Source organism: Canis lupus, chromosome 7 (assembly GCF_048164855.1).
Source record: "Canis lupus baileyi chromosome 7, mCanLup2.hap1, whole genome shotgun sequence".
Taxonomy (NCBI): Eukaryota; Metazoa; Chordata; class Mammalia; order Carnivora; family Canidae; genus Canis; species Canis lupus.
In genome coordinates this window covers 51011896-51034254 of record NC_132844.1, presented here as the reverse complement: position 1 = coordinate 51034254, position 22359 = coordinate 51011896, and the positions used below count along the sequence as shown (strand labels likewise).

Here is a 22359-nt window from a genome sequence, read left to right as displayed (position 1 = left end):
AAATTGAGTTGAATTGAAGCAGCTCAGCACTCAGGACCAGTGTCTATAGAATTTCTCTTCCTGGTATTTGGGTTTATTCCAGATGTTTTTATTCTTGCTCATCCTCAACATTCTGTAAGGAAAGCTGCTCTACTCACAGCTCTATGGCTTTAATGTATTGTGCCAAGTATATTCTCCACCCACTTGTAGGTAAAGCAAACTGAGCTGGGGAACCCAGCTAGGTGAGTCAGCACAGAGGAGGGTATCTGGCACAGAGATGGGCTGGGTCCACTCTTAGTCTTAGGGAATGGGATGTCAGTTGGTAATAAGCTACCTTGAAGAAAGAAGTGAGGGAATTATATGAGAAAGCAAACCTTGAGTAAGCAGTAGAAATCCAGTCTTACCTAATTTAAGGGAAAGTCAAATGATCAAAATGCAAAAGTGTCATAGAAAACTTAGTATGGAAACAGTATATGGAATGGATGAGCATAAAGACAAACCGGAAGCAAGGAGCAAGATGGAATATCACTTAGCCCAAAACTGTAAAGTCAAAGTGGACTAGAATGGGGGAGTGGCTGTGGAATCAAGGAGATTCAGTTCTAGGAGAAGGGATTTGTTTTGCTTCTTTAACTTGAAGAATTTCCAAAGTGATGATGACTATATGCTTCTTTCTTCCTTTGCAAATACAATACAAGCCAAATTTCTTGGACTTTCAAAAAAGAGCACTTACATTATCATTGTGTTGCTAGTAGAGACCCAGCAATTCACAGCAAACATAGTAAACAGTCTGATCATTTTAAATATTTATTTAGTCCTTAAATTTGACATATGTGCCAATTGGCTCCTGGTTCAAGAATTAAAAACCACAATCAATTTTAAAAGCTGCTACAATTCTTTAGGAGTGAATGAAAACAGAATGCCAAGCAGCCATCCTTCACCGCCTTGCCTTGAGTTGTTGTCTGTAAACATGAAATGTATTATTGGTGTGATGTGGAACTGTATCTCTTTTTAATTAAGTGGGATCGCTCTGGCCCAAATGGGACATTGTATGTCCTAGGATCTCTCAATATTGTTTAAAGTATACTCCTCAGGTTTTTTGTTTCTTGTTTTTTTTGAAAAATGGCAATGTTTATGAAGTATTTCAAGCAAGTGGCCCCTTGCTGGTTGTTGTTCGAATATATAAGTTAAATGCATGGCTGCTTTTGCCAGCTAATTTTTGAGTGTTTGAGAGCAATCTCTTTCATTAGTGGTAGGCTTTTTTTTTTTTTTAATAGAATATTATTTCAATAGAAGACTCTAAGATTTATTCTAAAACCATTACTTAATTTGTAATTCCTTTAGGGGGTATGAAGCCAGTGAAATTAATGCCACATGGATTAGAAAGAAATCATAAGAGCTGATCAGTGGAAAGGACTCAGGGAACCAAGCATTTCTATTTAAAAATTCCTTTAAATGTTTTTCTCTAGTTCTGCTTAGGTGTATCAATTTTATTCTGATTTGTGATGGGCAAGAGTAGAATAAAATTTCATGTTAAGGTTATAGAACAGGAAATGGTTTGTGGGATTATACACAAAATTTGACATGTAGGAAATGCTAGTTTGTTATTTAAAAATCTTATATTTATTTTAAACAGTTATTTTAAACTTAGCTTCAAATTGTTGAATTATACTTCCCTCGTTAGAAATTCATGAGGCATGGTAGCACAGTATCCATGACCAAATTTTGAGAGCTTTAAATTTCTCAAGAAATATGTTAGTGGCAAAAATATAAATTTGATTTTCCTGTGAATCATCGTGACCTATTTTATTATGCAGGTAGAGTTGCCACAGATATTGAGAGAGTAACAGCCTATTTGGCAGAGACCTCTAATTTCGAATTTTTTTTAAGGTCAGCTGTAATGGGTGGCAGGCTCTCTCTAGGCAAGATTACTAAGTGGGGAAGCTGGCATTTTTATCCTTTCTTTGAGCAGCCCATCATTGGTGGCTATATTTCCTTTATTTCCAGTGTCTTCAGAAACTCATATCCTCTGTTTCCCCAAGAGTCCATCAAAATATGCTTTTCTCAAATGTTGGATAACCTAATTTATATTAACTTTAAATATAAACCAGTAGAAAGCTATTCTTAAGGCATTGCTTTTTTGGAAGAGGGGGGCTAGTATTTCTAAGATGAAATTACCTTTTTTTCCTTCCTATAATTTAATAATTTTCATTGTATAACACAAGGAAAATATGGCCAAACAAAAAGAAAAATTCCCATGACCTCATCTATTAGATTACCTCTGCTAACCTTGATACATATTCTTCATATAAAAAAAAATGTAATCGGGATCCCTGGGTGGCGCAGCGGTTTGGCACCTGCCTTTGGCCCACAGTGCGATCCTGGAGACCTGGGATCGAATCCCACGTCGGGCTCCCGGTGCATGGAGCCTGCTTCTCTCTCTGCCTCTCTCTCTCTCTCTCTCTCTCTCTGTGTGACTATCATAAATAAATAAAAAAATAAATAAATAAAATGTAATCTTGTGTGAAAGTTTTAAACTATAGTTTCCTTTTATATTGTTATATAGACATATATATAACATATATGTCTATATAACATATATGACATATGTCATATATGACATATATATAAATATATATATTTTATATTGTTATATTTTCTATATTTTTAAACATTTTGATAAGCTAAATTTAATATTTTCATAGTTTTGTATGGCATAACTGTATCCTAAGTTATTTAAACAATCTATTATTTCACATTAAGGTTGTAGCTATTATTTCACTATTATATGTTGTCAAAATTAACATTCTTCTGCCTATTTTTTCAAATGATTATATGAGGGAAGACCTTAGATATGATACCTCCTTGCCAGTAAGCCAGGCATAGAGAAATTTTTTGACCTATGAAATTATATCTGCTTGTTTCTGAGGATAGCATTTGTCTGTTCTTGAAAATTAACTAAAATTGAGCTAACTTGGTACTTACTGAGGGAGAACGGCAATAGTAAATAGTTGAATGTTTGGAAGTGCTTTATATCAGATTGGGAAAAAAAAGTCAATTATCTGACCCATATTCAATCCAAATAACTATGATGTTTGGAAATAAGACAATAAAAATGAGTTTATGGAATATGGAATTAGATATAGAGTCTTTCATATGAAAGTTACTCATGGCTGAAATATTCATGTTTCTAGAGTAGTTTCTTTGAAACTGTAATTCATGGTCGGTATCAAAATTATACAGCGGGTGGATCAGAAACTTTGCTTGAGATAGGAGCTAGGGAACTGAACAAAAGAAATGGTCTGTGACTAGAAAGGAGATGGGTGTTACAGAGGCAAAACTTGTGGGATTTGACACATCATTGTCCACTAGGAGAGAAGTAGAGGATGGATGATATGAGCCTGGAGGCAGGAGGATAGTTTTCTTATTCATTGAGGAAGAGCAAGTTGTGTGGATATGATACAAATTCTGTTGCAGGCATTTAACCCAAGCTTCTGCAAAATTAGCCCTGTGAAGATATCCCAGCAGGGAGTAGGGAATACAAAATTGGAGCTAGAATAATAAGTGCATATGAATAATAATTTTTAAAATTTTTTTATGAATAATAATTTTAACCAAGAGAAGGAATAAATACTTCTATAGAGAACAAATGCCTACATTGGATGGGTGAAGTAAAAAATATGATGGCAGACAGCAGGGAGGAAATAAGAGAGGAGCTCAAGAAGAATAGAATCCTGGAAAAGGTGTGGATTAAAACCTATTGGCACATTGACTTGGTGTCACTACTGAACTCCAATAGGGGCATTTCAAGGGAATGTGGGTATAGAAACAAAGAATAATGGAAAAATAATACCAACAACAAGAGGAAAATAGAGCATGTGTTAAGAGTTTACTGTGTGACAACTACTGTGCTAAACATGTCAATTGCAATAGATCACTAATCCTCTCAACAATAGTTGTGAAGTAGAGATTTTCATTGTTCCCCTTTTATGGAGGGATACCAGTCTATAGAGAGAAATTTTTTTCCCAAGGTCATACCATGTGCCACACATAGGACACAGAATCAGGACTGTGTTCCTAACTACTCTAGTGACTATATCTATTTAGCCTACAAGGATTATATAAAAGATGGTTGGTGAGCAAGTAGGGGTAGATGATTGGACTCCTTTTGCAGAGGTTTAGCTCATTATTGAAAAAAAAAATTAGCTCATTATTGAAAAAATTTCAAAATCGAAAAAAATTGAAAAAAAAAACTGCAGGAAGAAGGAAGGTTGTAATGTAAAAAAGAGGTTCTTCCAAGAGTTAGCCACTGAAAGAGGTGTTGTTCCCAGTGAGAGCGCAAGATGTGGTGATATCTGTTGGTAGGTGGTTGAATTATACTGGGAATAAAAGTGATCTTGACTGAAAAGGTCAGTTTCTACGCTGAGGTTAGAGTTCTGAAAAGGTTATATTATCTGTGTTCCCTTTAGGACATAGTAGAGACTGGATTAAAGATGCTAAAATCATTAAGGATGGTGGGTGATGGTCCTGTAGCCAGAATATGACAGATTGTACCATCTGTCATGGGCCGGGAAGAGGTGGTGCTTGTGATGAATGTAGATATTGAGAAGACAGAGGTTTTGAAGAGACAGCAGAGAGCAATGATTGCAAATCAGAACTTGAGGGATGCCTTGAGGTGCCTTCAGTTTCCAGTAGGGGTGTGCTAATGAAAAAGGGTGATGGCAAAGTATAAGAGCCACTGTGTTCCATCACTCTATTAGAGAAAGGGGCGATGAGGGAAGAATGACAGGTTTTAGTCAATGCAGAGGAGGTAAAAGGATTGATCAAGGTACAAGATAAATATACAGGTCCCTCAGGCGGAGAGGGTTTCCTCAGGGCAGAAATGAAGGCACCGGGCTGAGCCTCCAGCAACATTGGTAGGCGTCAAGTGTAGACTGGTAATACAGTAGTTCCCCCTCATTCATGGTTTCGCTTCCCATAGTTTCAGTTACTTGAGGTCAGTTGTGGTCTAGAAGTAGACGATCCTCCTTCTGATGTATTGTCAGAAGGTTAAAAGTAGCTTAATGCTGTGTTACAATGCCTACATCATTCACTTCACTTCATCTCATCACATAGGCATTTTATCATCTCACATCAGAACAAGGAAAAGGGTGAGTATAGCACAATAAGATATTTTGAAAGAGAGATCCCATTCACATATTTTTATTACAGTATATTGTTGTAATTGTTCTATTGTATTATCAGTTCATCCTAATCTCTTACTGTGCCTAATTTATAAATTAAACTTTATCATAGATATGCATGTATAGGAGGGGAAAAACAGTATATACTGGGTTAGGTACTCTCTGTGATTTCAGGCATCCATTGGGGGTCTTGGAATGCGTCCTCTGTGGGGTAGGAGGAACTATGGTGTCTGTTAGTTATGGGAAAAGAGCAGGATGGGGGAGGAGTCCTGAATTGTCTGAGTTTTAGATGAAATTTTTCCCTCTGAAATCTCTGAGTTTTGGTGTTTGTAACTTGCTTTTCAAAGGCCAAGGCTCACTATTCAGAACTACTCCTAGAGAAAGTCAGGGACAGTAAGGAAGGCTAGAGCGTCATACTGAGAAGGAAATGCTGTTGTTACCCTGGGTTGTCTGGATAATTTTAGACTTTCCTTGAAGATCTATGGAATCAAACTACAAAATGCATTTAAAAAGAATTAGACATTAATGACTTAAATATGAATAGACATGGTCCTAACATTGAATCAGGTTTCTCAACCTTGGCTAAAAGTTATAATCCTCTGGGGATTTCAGAAAATACCTGGCACCACCGAACACCAGTGGAAAGTGAATCTCTGTAGATAGGGCTCTGGTATTGGTATTTTAACAATTCTCCTCAGGTGGTTATAATGTGCTATGAAGGCTGAAAGCATCTGCTTTAGAGAACGAGCAGAAAACCAGGAGCATAACTGAACACACCTTTTGTAAATATGAATCCATATGTGTGTTCACAGTTCTGCTGAATCAGAGATCTACTGTCAATAAGCCCTGGTATCATGAGCTTGTTGACCGGTATCACCGGTTCGTTATTAAATTGCAGAAATGTTGACACACATTTCTTCTGGATTGATGCTGATGGTATTTGTTTTTATAATCAATATTACCTTACCCTCATTTCCCACAGAGATAAATGTTATATGAAGGGAAACAAATTGGGCAACACCCTATTTACTTGTGGGGAGAGGATAAAGCATGATCAACATACAGGCCCGGCATGGAGAGGAGCTTCCTTACACTATGAGACAGGTTCTATGGTGCTCAGCTACATACCACCACCCACCCCCAAGCCTACCTGCCAGCTGTCTTTAATGTATTATTCAAAATAATATAAAGTCAGCTCTCATATGAGTTACATCTTATATACAACTAATAACCTGATATAAATTAGTTATGGCTTCAATGAAGTAATCATTCATTCTGAAGTGTCCTTGTGAGGTAATGTCCAAAAGAAATGAAAAGTTTACTCTCTTTCCTCCAGTTATTTAAAATATATATTGTATGAAATTTTATTGTGCTAAAGTTCAACACTGCATGTATTCTCACTGAAAGCATAAGAATATCTCAGAATTAAAAGCATAAGAATTATCTCAGAATTAAAAAGCATAAAGAAAGCATAATAATTATCTCAGAATTAAATGAATTTACATTTTACTATTGGTTTCAGGAGGGTTTGGCTGAATTATCTGGTAGCTAGAGTTTTTCACAATGAGAGTTTTAGCTTCAGAACAAGAGGACATTTATTCATTCATTTACTCATTTTTGTTCTGAGTAAACATCTGAATCCTGGTGTCTCCTTTAAATTCACTTTCTCCAGGTAAACAATTGAGAATTAAGCCTTGTACCTACATTAAATACATGCATATATTTTTACTTTATAAAAGTAATGCATGTTCTCTGTAGTAAAGATTTGAAGCACAAATAAGCAAAAGAAAGAAAATAAAAACACAGGAAATTTATTTTCTTCACTATGGCAATAGCTGCTGCTAGTGCCTTGAGTATAATCTTGCTTTATACACACATACACACACATATATATATATGTATTAATTCTATATGCAGTGTTTGATAGCCTGTTTTTTTTCCCACTTAACATATTGGAACACTCTTATTGTATCAAGTATTCTGTACTGTGAATTTGTTTGTCTAGTTTTCCATGGTTTGGATGTTATAATTTATTTATAGTCTGCTACTTGACATTTAGATTGTTTACAACTTTGCAGGTTTTTTTAAGTTTTGCCAATATAAACAGTGCTGGATGGAATATCTTTATGGTCAAAGTTTTTGATGCCAGAACCTAAAATGGTGGAAGAGGAATTTATCTTTTGTCCCTAATGGTTACAGTAGGCAGTGGAGTACATTTATTCTATTCTGACAGGTTGCATGAGCATCATATTATCAGTCCCCTGCATTCTGAGATTTTTAAGAATTCTGAAAGCCTATTGAAGACAGCAAGATTCTTTACCTCACACTATTTTTTACACTTACCTTTCCTATGAATGCTTATGGATCTGTGACTGCTGTGTTTACAAATACACTCTGAACTTTCCTGTTTCTGTACTCATGCTGTTGACTACACCTGGAAGCTTTTATTCCACCATATTTCCAACTCAGGCTTTTGAATTTCAACCTGTCAGTAAAGTCAGCTCAAAGGTCACTTTTTCAGGAAAGTCTTCCCAAGTCCTTCAGGAGGAATTTCTTCATCTCCTTTGTGTTCCTGGCTCTACTCCCATCCCCTTATACCCACACCCAGACTCTTCACTGGACCTAGCACAGTCCAGTATTTATACATAGTATTAACATTTGAAGTTATAACTGGTTAACACTTGAAGTTAACCCACATCGGGCTCCCCGTGCATGGAGCCTGCTTCTCCCTCTGCCTGTCTCTGCCTCTCTCTCTCTCTCTGTGACTATCATAAATAAATAAAAGTTAAAAAAAAAAAAAAGAAGTCCCACAAATATTAATATTTTTCTTCTTTGTTCCTCGCAATCCAAAAAAAAAGGGAATGGATGGCAATAACAGAAATGGAAAAATCCTACTTGTTTGAAAAAAGTACAAAACCCAAAATATACAAAGGCCTCAAACTCACCTTGAAAGCAGACTGTTCATTTTTGTTTCTCTTTACCTGTTCCTGAGGTAATGCTCCTATTAGGCCTTAATTATTCTTGATAGCGTCACTTGTATTGTAGAAAATTTGGGGGTGGGGGAGAAAAATCCGAATTCTGATCTCAGGTGCACAAATGAAGAACAGTTTAATTGTGAAAGACACTTTTAACAGCCATAGATCTCAGTTTCTCCTGAAAGTAAGGGAACAAGAATAGATCTTTATGGTCTGATCTAACTATAAAAGCCTATAATTTTTAATGTGATTGTTGATATCTACATTTATATTTCTTTATGTACCTATATGCAGCTAAAATTTAATGAGTACTTAATATGGACTAGGCATTATGCAAGCATTTTTTTTTTTTGATTGTTGGTAACAGAAACCCAGTTGAACTTACTTATAATAAAAAAGAATTCATTGGTTAGTATAACCAGGAAGACCACAAGTACATGGGCTTCAGGCACAGCTGAATTCAGGAGTCCAAATGATGTGTTCAGTGTTCTGACTTTCTCATCTCATTGCTGTTCGCCTTTTTTCTCTCTTTATCTCCTGGCTTCTCTGGGGTGGCTTCAGTCTTAGATGGGCTCATGGGATATGGTAGGAAAGATGGATAGTGAAAGTCTTAAGCTAGAAAATTATGAGTAAGGATTCTGAATTACCAAGTTTAGATCATAGGCATAACCCTGTGCCCGATCACTGGATCCTGGGAAAGAAATATATGATCATCTTAGGCTGGGAAGCATGTCAAACTGGGTGGTCATAGGACAACTGTGATAAATACCCATGAGATAGAAAAAGAGGTAAAGGAACAATAGAGTCAGGATATAATATTAATCTATCAAAATAATGACAGTCCTGTGGTAGAAGAAAACTTAAAGTGTTTCTCAGTTTAACCAACTGAGAACATCTATATTCTTTCTGCAAATCTGGCAAAAAAAAAAAAAAAAAAAAGGCTATGTTCAATAACATTGATTTTAGAAAATTAATTAGCATTTTTGTCTTTGAAAGGCACAAATATTTATTTTACACAAGATAACTGAAACAGTAAATAATTATCTAAATAAAAATGGATTAACAGTGTTAACAACAGTGTCAGGAATGTTTATATAATGTCTTAAAAAAAAAATCCCTTGAGGGTTCCCTGGGTGGTGCAGCGGTTTGGCGCCTGCCTTTGGCCCAGGGCACGATCCTTGTAGACCCGGGATGGAATCCCACATCGGGCTCCCGGTGCATGGAGCCTGCTTCTCCCTCTGCCTGTGTCTCTGCCTCTTTCTCTCTCTCTCTCTCTCTCTGTGACTATCATAAATAAATAAAAATTAAAAAAAATCCCTTGAATTGTAATCTCTAGTCTTACCACATATTCAAGAATGCTCTTCTCTTGGTGCTTCTTTACAAAGAAATTAAAAGAAAAATATTATTCTTCTTGAAAAGGAGAGAATGGTGATTCAAGATAGAAATATGAAGAAACATTGTGACAAATTTTAAGTATATAATTCTAGAATGAGAGAATAGAGTGCAGAGCTGAATTTTTATTGGGCTCTAAAATGAATTTCACATGTATTTTATAGAAAAAGGGTTAAAGTTGTAAATGTGGGCTCAATAATATGCCAGCTTATTTTGATCCAAGAGGTATTGTAAGAGGAAGGTCCATAGATTGGGGGCTAGTAGGCTTAGGTAGAAAGTAAATGAATGCCGTATACATTGAATGGTCACTCCAGGACATCATTGACTGTTGGCTATAGGATGGGTGCTCTGTACACATCAACTTCTTGCAAAGGCAAGCATTTTGATTTCCCTGTTTTCCAATGAAAGGACCTATGACTCAGAGCAATGATAATACATCACAGAACTAGAAAGTGGCAATACCAGGACTTGAACCTCTGTCTGTCTGGCCCTGAGCCCATATATGTAAGCATCACCATGTTATCTCTGGGTTGAACCATGCATAATTTCCATTTTTTTGTGTGTTTCAAAATAGTCATGCATTAATTATTTCATAAGATGAAAGGATGTGCATGGCACTGGAATTTTTGAATGTTAAAGAGATGATCTTTATATTTTCTCCCTTTAAAACCTCATGTAAGAATGTTAAACATTCAGGATGGCTGTTATTTCACAGTTTAGAGAAAAAATATCTTTCTTTTCTCCTAATTCTCATTCCACGTGAAATGCAATATAAAGTTTGAATTAATAGTCTTACTTATCATAAGCAGGGAATGGTGCAAAAATCTCATTATAAAGTTCAAGTGACATTATATTAATTTCTTGATTTACCATAGCAGGTGATTGTGAAATTAAAATGGAACAAAGTAATGCCAAATTGTAGAATGCTATCATGATTACTCGTTTTGTGACTGTGGGCAAGTAACTGAACTTAATTCAGTCACAGTAATTTAATATACTTTATAGAGTTATTGTGAAAATTAAATTAGAAAATTGAAGTAAAGGGCTTAGCACAGTAGCTGCATTAATTTTCCCTATTATTATTATTATTTTCATTTTATTTCTAGATTTTGAAGTGCGTATTTGGGAATTGTATCTATTTGGCATATTCTGAGATGGTTTGCTGATCCCAGGGAACTAATACAATAAACAACACAGGAATGAGGAAATGCAGACTGTGTAAGCACTCCCAGGCTGTTGAAGCTTAGCTCAGCTACCTAAGCCTGTGGTGCTGCTTATGACCAAAGCTTATTTCAGAGTTTAAATTTTATTTAATGGAAAGCATCCAACTTTGTTACCTGAGCTGCATGTGAGAAATTTAGCCACGTGCCATGACTGATGCTCTAGAGTGTTGTCTATCTGCAAGTTTGCTCTTTCTCACAAAAAGACCAAAGATGTGGAGTTCATAGCAGGCATGGCAACTTTAAAAGTTAAAAGGCTCTCTCTCCTTCCCTTGCTGAAAGGCTCCTTCTTTATCAGCGCTCTCACAAGAATTTACATCCACAGTGAGTCACGCTGTTAGTTCAGCACTTCCCGGCAAGGAGAAGAGTCAAGTTTTGCGAGCTATTCTTAGCTGCTCCCCACCCTGTAATGGAAGATACTGGATGAACTCGCAAATGACACATTGTACTGAAGACAAACAGGGTGGATTGTATCAGATTGAGTTACCAAGTCTCCGTTTTCCTTGTTGTTATTAAGGAGGGTGGGGGGAAAAAAGAAAAAAAAAATCTGCTTGCAATTCCAGTACTGTATCGCCATGTAATGGAATGCGCACTCAAAGCAAAAACATACTTCTTTGCAATCCTCTGGATTTCCATGCCATTCCCCACCTGTAATCAGCACTAAATCAAAGATATCAAGACAGTTATAATCTATATTTCTTTGCAAGATCTCATTGTGATCAGGAATAATTTAGATGAAAATAGTGGCTGTGCTTTTGAATGGTAAGTAGAAGATTGCATCATCACATACATCAACAAGATAATATTTCTCCTGGCAGCTTTGCCATTAAAGTCAACGTGCACATATAAACTGCGTTTTCTCTAATGAGGTATCTATTCCCTACCCATTTTTCCAAGAAGTCAGACCTCTCCCAAGGCAGGAGGAACACACATTTATTCATCATAGTGCTTATCAAGTTATACCATCCTTATCTTTTTATGTCTGTTTCTTGAGGACATTTTTTTTCATCCATATGACCTTACAACATATGCCAGACATATAGCAGGTACTATGTATCACTGTGAATATGCAAATAAATTCAAATAAATCACTATGAATATTCAACTAGATTGAAAATGGGTTCCTATTACATATGTTCTTTTATAACCTGACTTTCAAAAATCTAATAACAGCATGGAAATTTTACATGCTATTAATTATAGAGATACATAGTTTTAGTATATTTCACTTCATAGAAGAATAATCATTTATCTACCCAGTCCTTTCTTATTGGACAAGGGGTTTATGATTATTAGAAAAGAATGGAGTCTTCTTTACCCTTTAATTCAGTCAGAAACATTTACTGGTTGCCTTCTATGTTCCAGGCACTGTTTAACTCTGGAAATATCCTAGCAAACTAGCATCTTGGTGAAAATAGGGGGATAATAAAGAAAATAAATTAAAAAAGATATAATATGGAAGCAAGTGAATCACTTATAATCTGCTAGTTTTCTTAGTATGACACATGAGTAAATATAATTATTAAACATCCAGAAATGTTCAAAACATGATTAGTATTATGGAGAAAGTTAAACAGGGAGTGTGTTGACGAGAAATTTAAAACAGTGTTCAGAGACTGCCTGAAAAGGTAACACTTGAAGGAGAGAAGCACCTGCTAAGTTACTTAAGGGCAGAGATCAGTGTCTTTGCTTGTCTTTACATGGAAATCTCTGCCTTCATGAAGCTTTGAATCTAAGATCTCATTTTATTTGGCTTATTTCCAAGTTTTGAGACTTAGGACAATTTTTGTATTGCATGTGTGTATATTAATATAAATATATAAATATTTAAAAAATGTTCCACAATAACCATATGCCACTTTTATAATAAGAAAAATGATATCTTAAAAAACCGCTTGCTTGAATTATTTTGTTAGCATGTCACACTGTGGACACATGCCAGGATTGGAAGCCACCTACTCTCTGAACCTAAATCACTTGAACTGCTATTGAACTAAGTCTCAACCATTATGCACAGAGGCAAACCTTTCTTTGCTCTAAGTGTAAGACTTTGCATTTGCATCTTTAAGTTTGGCCCTCGGTTGACCAAGTTTAGGAAATTGTACGATTTCATTAAAAAACTAAAATAGGACTCACTGTACCGCAGCTTGAATGTGGAAGGTCAAGGAGATCTTTGGGAGTAATCACAGAGGCTTTTGCTGGTCTCTTCTATCTTCTCTCCCCACTCTGGGAAGATGTTGCTCTCTCCCATTGTTGGAAGTCATTCTGCTCCCTGCATCTTTGACAGACTGCTCTAGGAATTGATGCACTAGGGAATACCTGCAGAAGGAAACAGTGGGAGACCCAGGAGTGAGAGACCTCGTCTGCTTCTGAGAGAATGCTTTTATTTTTCTGTGTAGTGTGATTTTGGTTCACTCTGTGATACTGAAAAAGCCCAAATCATCTACATGTAAAATAATGCTAAAACCCATCTCTGGAAGCTTCCCAGCAAGAATGCCTTTATTTCCACAGCTATTGTCTACTTTGATATATAATTCCTAGTTCTTTTTAGTGAAATGTTTCTCTTACAAAGTGGAGAAGAAAGTTTAAAAAAGTATTTTTAGGGAAAGAAGAAAGAATTTGCTTATCCATTCATAATATGTATTAGTTTTATTCACTCCTGGCATTTGCATAGAAGCTGATTCCAAAGCAATTTTCCATCTCTCTTGTGATTTTCACAATGGTCTAAGGTAGGAATGTTATTTTTGTATATGCTTTATAAATGAGAAAACCAAGACACAGAAAAGATAAGAAAATTGCCCAAGGGCATAAGGTTGACATTTATTGAGTACTTTCCTGAGTCAGCTAGGATTCTCAGTATTTCATGTGTATTTACTCCTTTACCCCTCACAGTAACCCAGATGATTTGGTTTTCTTTCTTTCTTTCTTTCTTTCTTTCTTTCTTTCTTTCTTTCTTTCTTTCTTTCTTTCTTTCTTTCTCTTTCTTTCTTTCTCTCTCTCTCTCTCTTTCTTTTTTCTTTCTTTCTTTCTTTCTTTCTTTCTTTCTTTCTTTCTTTCTTTCTTTTTTCTTTCTTCTTTCTTCTCTTTCTTTCTCTCTTTCTTTTTTCTTTCTTTCTTTCTTTCTTTCTTTCTTTCTCTTTCTTTCTTTCTTTCTCTCTCTCTCTTTCTTTTTTCTTTCTTTCTTTCTTCTCTTTCTTTCTTTCTTTCTCTCTCTCTTTCTTTTTTCTTTCTTTCTTTCTTTCTTTCTTTCTTTCTTCTCTTTCTTTCTTTCTTTCTTTCTTTCTTCTTTCTTTCTCTTTTCTTCTTTCTTCTTTTTTTCTTTCTTCTTTTCTTTCTTTTCTTCTCTCTCATTCCCATCCTCATTTTACAGATCAGGAAATGAGGCATTGAGAAATGATCCAGGACATGCACAACTAGTTAGTGGCAGAGATGGTGTTGACCCTTGGTTCTAACCCAGAACACGGAAAACTATTAGGTATGGCTGCTCCACAGGGGTCATGGGACGCTGGGGCTATGATCATGAGTCCTGGAAAGTTTCTAAGTTCTGGAGTTGTTAATCTGGTGTGAGTACTGCCTTGGGATGCAGAAGGAAGCCAAATTAATTTTGGTATTTTTACAACTGTTACAGTAAACTCAGCACAAAATGTATTCCTAGTAATTCTATTATATTCTATTATTTATAAAGGATAATAAATTGGTAAAATACCTATAAATTTGCATTCATGGGAATAGTAGCTGTTTTTTTGGTAGCAGGATCTGTATTCTCAGGAAATGTTGAGGGTGCAGATTTCCTCAAAATTTCCTCCTTCCTGAGTAATTGCTTTATGACAGCCATGACAGATAACCTATTTCTGCTTGATCAGTCATGGCAAGTCATTTACTTTTTTGAGGCAGTTTGTTCTATTTAGGGACAACTAATTGTTAGGAATATCATATATCTCCCAACATATATATGGACATGTATATAAATGGATCAAAATTTATGTCCTGAATGTAGTAAAATGTTTTGCTTAAGGATTCCAAGATACAATATATAATCTCTGCAATTAAATAGAGCTCTAGTTGCTCCAGTTTTATTGAGAGGCTTTAGAAGATCTTTATAAACTGTTTGAGACAGAGTGGTAAAAAAAGAGACTAAATGATCAACAAATATATTAATAAGTATTAACAAAAGAGAAAAATCTGACCTGTAATAATACACTGTGTTAACTTTCATAGTTACTTCCATTTTATCTCTGAAACTTTCACTGGAAAGCTAGGTTATAGGAGTCAGACTAAAATAAGCAGTAATTTTGGCTTACAGGCTTGGAACAAAAAGAAATTTGCACTGTGTGTAAAAATGTGTGTGTGTGTGTGTGTGTGAAGGGGAATGGAAAAAGAAAGGTATAGGTACATTAATTGGGCAAATTAATTGAAAGGCTGTATTTTAACTAAGTCTTTCCTTTCAAATGTCAACATTTCAAGGATTAAAATTTAGTTTGATAAGTAATTATCAAGCACCTTCTGAATGTCAGACTTTGTGTTGGGTACTGGGAATACAGTGGTAAAAACATAAATATGTTCTCTGCCTTTAGGGCATTGTGTGCCTGCATGTGTTGCTGCCAAGGGCATTAGTGGGACTGAAGTGCAGGTGACATTCCACGTGATAAGCCTGTGCCTTAATGTGGGGCTGCATCTGCTTTGGGAAAAGGAGATCTTTATCTAACCAGCACAGATGTGCTGTATCAGCTCATGACCATCTGCCTGTCTTTATAGGGCTTATATTCTAAGAAGAAAGGCAGTCTTTAAACAACTGTGTGATTAGTTACAAAAGAGAAGCAGAAGACACAACTATTTAGCTTAGGTCTAAAGGCCAGGAAAAGCCTCCTTCAGGTGATCTTTAAGATAAGCACTAAAGAATATGACCAGGAATCGGTGCCATATTGATTTAGGTGAAAAGAACTAGGTCCCTTGTCCATACCTCATACAAGAAATTGTTGATGACATTGGCTCCTCAAGTAAATATCAAATATTTCCTTAAAGACAATTGTTGTGGGCACCTGGGTGGCTCAGTGGTTGAGCATCTGCCTTTGGCTCAGATCGTGATCCCAGAGTCCTGGGATCCAGTCCCATATTCCTGCAGGGAGTCTGCTTCTCCCTCTGCCTATATCTCTGCCACTCTCTCTGTGTCTCTCATGAATAACTAAATAAAATCTTAAAAAAAATAAAGACAATTGTAATTCACAGTGAGTTGGGGTAGGAACATGGAATCAAAGGGGGAGGACTGAGAGATAGAAGGACAAAAAAGAAGGGATACAGAGAAAGTTACATGGACGTTAACTTACTGACTTCTTTCACTGAAGTCAATTGGAGTTTATCTTTCATTTTTATTTTTTTAAAGATTTTATTTATTTATTCATAGAGACACACACATACACACATACACACACACACACAGAGAGAGAGAGAGAGAGAGAGAGGCAAAGACACAGGCAGAAGGAGAAGCAGGCTCCATACAGGGAGCCCAATGCGGGACTCGATCCCAGGTCTCCAGGATCACACCCCGGGCTGCAGGCAGTGCCAAACTTCTGCACCACTGGGGCTGCCCCAATTGGAGTTTAAAACTCTGTGGTTGAACCTGGCTGGTTTCAGCAACAACAACAAACAGGGAAAGTCCTACCAGTTCATAAAAATAATGATAATTATAATTTAGAAACTGATGTGTTGGTTGGGTATACTTTTTAAGGCAGGGAGGAAAGACAGAGAGAGAAATATGTTTACTACTTCAAAGATCTGAAGCACTGTATTCGGACACCTTTCCTAGGGGCTTAGCTTGCTTCCTCTGCTTCCTTTCTTCTATTCTTTTCAGCCAAAATTGCTGCTTCTACCTTTTTGGATAGAGTGAAAGGTTGTGCTTAGGCCTCAAATAAGGTCAGACTTTTAATTGAAACATTTCACTGGGGAATCTGGTATTTGCAGAGTTATTAATAAAATGTTAGTTGATTTATCTTTGTATATGAGGTTCCCTAGGAATTCCTTAGAGTTGAAATGACTGGAAAACTTAGGCATTTCTAGTTGTCTTGCTGTAATACTATTAAAATACTAACTCCTGTTAATGCCTCCCCTTTATTCTCAAAATTGAGACTAATATACAAAGAAGAAAAATACTTGAGTAAATAGGATATGGATTAAAATTTGAAGGCAATTATTAAAATTTTGGAATGTGATTGTCAAAGGGCAATCATAATCTGCAAATTTTATATTTTCTGTAAATGATAGAGATATGAAGGTGCAAAGTTATATAATTAGGGATACTTGGGTGGCTCAGCAATTGAACATCTGCCTTTAGCTCAGAGTGTAAACCTGGAATGCCAGGATCGAGTCCCATGTCGGGCTCCCTGCATGGAGCCTGCTTCTCCCTCTGCCTATGTCTCTGCCTCTCTCTCTGTGTCTCTCATGAATAAATAAATAAAATCTTAAAAAAAGTTATATAATTAGTGAGTAAATTACCCTGGATTCACCAGTGAATATAGTTTGCAATACCCTGCTGACCATAAATAACTATGGTCATATTTATTTTTAGTATTATTGGCATGTTTAAAGGCTAGCATTTATTTATAATGATTGGATATTCAGTTAATGGTTGTTTAGAGAGCGGTAACATGTGTCTAACTTTGTCATCTATTACTTTGCATTATGAATGGAGTGATCAGGGGATCCCTGGGTGGCGCAGCGGTTTAGCGCCTGCCTTTGACCCAGGGCGCGATACTGGAGACCCGGGATCGAATCCCACGTCGGGCTCCCGGTGCATGGAGCCTGCTTCTCCCTCTGCCTGTGTCTCTGCCTCTCTCTCTCTCTCTCTCTCTGTGACTATCATAAATAAATAAAAACTAATCTTTAAAAAAAAAAAATGAATGGAGTGATCATTCCATTAAACTGGGCAAATTTAGTTTCTTTTCTCCAATATGTGTTTCCTTGTTTAGTTCTCAAAATATTTGGAAACAATAAAAAGTGAGATCTATTTCATTTGTAATGGTATGCATTGATTTCCCTAAAAGTTCTGTTGAAAAAGTAGACTTCTATTGAAAGGTTTCTCAGATAGTGTTTTTAATGTTCTTTTCTGAAAATTTTAAATTCACTTTATAAATGTAGGGAATTAGAGTAGTGGAAAAATTTAAATGACATATTAAATTACTATGTGTCTGGAGAAATGTATAGTTTCAAGTATTCTCCCAGAAATTCCTAGATACCTCCAGAAACCCTGAAAGCTATAGTTATCTACTTCACTTTTTAAAGATGGCAATATTATATCTTAAGTATATGGCTTTATTACCAAAATTATAAAGTGTTTCATGCTTAACTGACATTTTCCTCAGTCACTGTTATTTTAGCAACTCTATCTTCTTAACAAGTTCAACTGAGATATATGAAGTCTTGGAGAGAATCTATTTACCTAATTGTAATTTGACCTTTCACTGTTAAAACCAATATTCATAAATGACTACAAAGGGCCAGGTCAGAGAAAACAGGAAGCAAATCTCAGCTGAATGAGAATGTTCATTGGCTACATATTAGTGATTATGTGTGGAGGTCAAAGTTATCAAATGTCACTCCCACTTTGAATTCTGACCTGAGTCCTATTACCTCATTTATTCTGCCTCTAGCCATTAGCTAATACATATTTTAATACCATGTAGATGTCTTTAGATGAAAATGAAATCTATGGGATACAGGTGGGATCCATTTTTACTATCAAGGGCAATATATTAATCAAGGGCTGTATGAGTAACAATTGTTTCAATTTTTTATTTTTGGAATTAGGTAGCTGCCAAAGAGAATAAAGAACAGCAGTTATTTAGCAAGGGCAATAAAGTAGCCAGAACGGAGTTAGAAAAGAGGAGAAGAAGAAAAAAAAATGAAAAGAGGAGAAGAAAAAAAAAAAGTAAGGATAAAAGGAGAGGAAAAAAGTACAAGGATAGAAAACAGATACATAGAGAAAAAAAATACATGTGTTTAATGGAGAAAGAAGACACAGCTAATGCATATTTGACAATGATGCTCTGAGAAGGAAAGCAGATGGGTAAACAGGAGAGAGACCTTGGGATGTTCACTAGGGACATGGACTGAGGTTTAAACTTTTATCAATTCTTTGAGTAAAAAATTTTAAGTCTGTGTTGTGTTTCACAATTGTAGCTGCAGTGGACAATGGTGACAGTGGTGGAAAGTTTATAAAGGAATTGAGCAAAATTGAAATCTCTGGGAGAAGCATCTGGGCCACAAGAAGCAAACAATTTCACTTTGTTAATTTCACTCATCTAAGCAGTTTTCCCAACCTGGCTTTGTTTTGCAAATATCTTACCATATTAGTAGAAAAATGGCTGACTGAGGAAGAAGATGGAGGCGAGAACATGGAAATGGCTTCAGTTAACTGGATGACCTGTCTTAAGAACAAGGACCAGATAAGCAGTGGACAAAACTGTATCAGGAGGGCTGAGTTCTAGACTGTACCTGCCATCTATGTAGTTCTGAGTTGATCACTTAAAAGATGAGTTTATTTCCTTATCCATAATTGGGAGTAAAACTTTGCGGCATTGCCTTGAAAATCAAATGTAGCAGTATATTTTTTTCCTAATAGTAAGGTGGACAACTTAAGAAAGTAACCACTGACACTATTATTCCATGGGGCCTAGGATTTTATGCCAGGCACCAGATTCCAACTCTTGAAAAATATATGTAATTCCAGAGACAAAACCTACAAATTGAATTTAAATGGCATTGAATAAGTGAGACCTTCATGTATTAAACATTGTGCTTGTATCAGGACACAGAAATAAGTAAGACATAATCCCTGTGTTCAGGGAGTTTACATTGGGGAAATTGTGTAAAAAATAAATCCAAGTCCTATTATAATGATATTAATGTGGATGTGAAAGACGAAAGAGAAGTGATCAGAATGTTATGGGGTTAAGAAGGAAAATCTTAGAAGAGAGGTGGAAGATCAAGCAAAAGTCAGTTTAGAAGCCCTAGTTAGGTTATAGCACAAGGATTGCCTAGGGATTTGTGACAATTCTATTACTTTATCAACTTGGTTCTATTTTTTAAACCACTGCCTTTTAAAAATCTTTCCTTTGAAACGTCCTTATTTTTGCTCTACAACATTTTAAACATTTCATTTTAAAAGATTTCTGAAATTTTTTCCAGCTGACCTAATTTTACATTAGACACCTTTGTGATCAAAACAGTAATAGCATACAGAGACATAAATTCCAATCCTTCCCTATCTGAGTAACCGGGGCAAATGAACCAAAGCAGAGAACAAATTGCTTTTAATATTAGAACCATGTGGACTTTTTGTAATGTTCCTTACTTCCAACCCAAATGCTATCCTAATGTATTAATTCTCTCCAACAGGCTGTTTCTTCTGATTCTCTTTTTCTATTAATGATACTCTTATTATTCCAATCACAATTTTCACTTACTTTTTTCCAACTCTTACTCCCTTCTGTTGTCAAGTTCTGACAAAGCTTTGTTTAAAATGTTTTTTGAATTCAATCCACCTATTCTTAATAGCTCCTATTTGGGGGATATTTTAAGGAACTTTTGAAAAATCTCTCCATTCCATCCTGTCTACCACAGCCAGGTCAATAAATCAGATGATTTCTTTATTTAAAAACTTTATAGTTCTCCTCCATGTTTAAGTCAAAACAACTCTAGACTTTAAGATGATCTATGGTAGGGTAGTCACCAGCTGCTCACCTTTCTGAAGCCTCTCATATAATCTGATTTAGAAATTTTCCCTGAAAGGCAGACAGATACCTTTTCTTGTTCTGGGCCCTGGAGTGTCATCAGATGAGACTTGAGAGGTGAGGAAGAAGAACTGAGGTGCTACTTACCATCCCTCAACAGAATTCTGCTCCAAGCCACTGTTATTCCTGCCTTAACTTTAATATCTATTTCTCAGTTTTTTTACAGCAGAAAAAAACAATTAAGGAAATTATCCATGGTTATTAAAAAATAAATGAAAGTAGAGAAAAAGTCATGTTTAAAGTAGCATTTTCATATATTTATCAGATCTTGTACCTGCTGCCTAGTGGGTGTTCAATAAATATTTGTGGAATAAATAAATGAATGTTCAGAACCATAATTAAAATGAGTGAAATTGTGAGGCTTTTCTGATCACTCAGTTCCTCTACCTTTTTCCCATCACCTTGTTTCTCTTTTAACTGAAGAACTCCTAATGCTTTCTGCATCAGTATATATGTACTTGTGTATGGGTATGTGTACTTTAAAAAATCACAGAAGAAAATTACATTTGAAGCATACATATTTGGTAATATTTATGGGAAATATTTTGCATAAGATAAAGATATGACTTGGCATATTTAACAATGGTGTGTTGACTTTGTACATATGGTTAATTTTCTTGCTTATCATTTCAGTGTAAATGTACTGTAAATAGGTGTTAAGCAAGTTAAGTCACTTGGATTCATGTAAGCAGATATCATTATAGTAAAAAAAATTCTCAATATATATTTACCCTAAAAGTCAAAACTTTTTAAAAATAGACATGATCAGATGAGCGGGGGAGGCAGAGCTAGAACAGGGATGTGTGACTGTGTGTGTGTGTGTGTGTGTATGTGTGTGTGTGTGTGTGTGAGCTTTCTCAGTACAGAGAATAAAAATCTTAGTCCAGATTTTATTGTCCAAGGCAGATACTTGCACTTAGAGAGTCCACTTTTAGAATTCCACACTGAACTTAATTAGCACAAAGAATTAGAAAAGACATTCATGGGTTTAAATTAAATAATTTGTTTTATCAGAACTTTTAATTAGAGTTTTACTGGAAACAGATTAAGCCTACTTTAGAAATTTTCCTTGTTTGGATGTTGCTTGCTGGAAGTTACAGTATTAATAACTTTTGCTTTCCAATAACTAAAACCTTTTGGTCTTAGATTGGAAATAACTCAGATGTGTGGGGGTAATTTTTTTTTAAAATTTTATTTATTTATTCATGAGAGACACAGAGAGAGAGAGAGAAAGAGAGAGAGAGAGGCAGAGACACAGACAGAGGGAGAAACAGGCTCCATGCAGGGAGCCTGACGTGGGACTGGATCCCGTGTCTCCAGGATCAGGCCCTGGGCTGAAGGTGGTGCTAACTGCTGAGCCACCTGGGCTGCCCTATAATTTTGACTTAAGAGACTAGCTCCACTGAATTCCCAGGGTCAAAGTTGACAAGGTACACATTTATATGGAGCCCAGAGCATGTGATTATATTTATTCAATTCTGGAGAAAGGAGCATTAGAAGTTTGAAGATTTTCATAGTGTCAGGTAACTGACTGCTGATGACTATATTATAACAGCCTGCAGTTTTGTCCTTCCACTTGTTTGCCTATCATCCATGCCTGATAGGATTAGGGTATTTAATTTATCTGGATGATAAGGAAGGGTGTGTGCTACAAGAATGTTGGGACTCCAAGTTTCTTTAAAAGTCTCTCAAACTTTGGTAACTGCAAGATGTACATTTATCTCTTGTGTTGACTCAATGTCAGCTTGTAGCCAGTACTCATCGCGTGTGTGCTGTTGTTATTAGGATTAAATTATTAAAAAAGCATCTTTTTTTACATTAAAGTTGC

The 22359-nt window shown here is 35.9% G+C and overlaps 1 protein-coding gene across 46 annotated transcripts in view; it reads left to right on the top strand.

Annotated features, from left to right (window-relative positions):
- The window catches only part of MLIP (muscular LMNA interacting protein), a 263432-nt gene that overhangs the window by 43397 nt on the left and 197676 nt on the right, over positions 1–22359 (top strand). Inside the window, exon 2 of one of the 46 annotated variants that reach the window (XM_072832604.1) lies at positions 14117–14221. The exons of the other annotated variants lie outside the window; for them this stretch is intronic. The gene's annotated coding sequence lies outside the window, so the exon portion shown is untranslated. The remainder of the gene's footprint in view (positions 1–14116; positions 14222–22359) is intronic. 46 annotated transcript variants of the gene reach the window in all.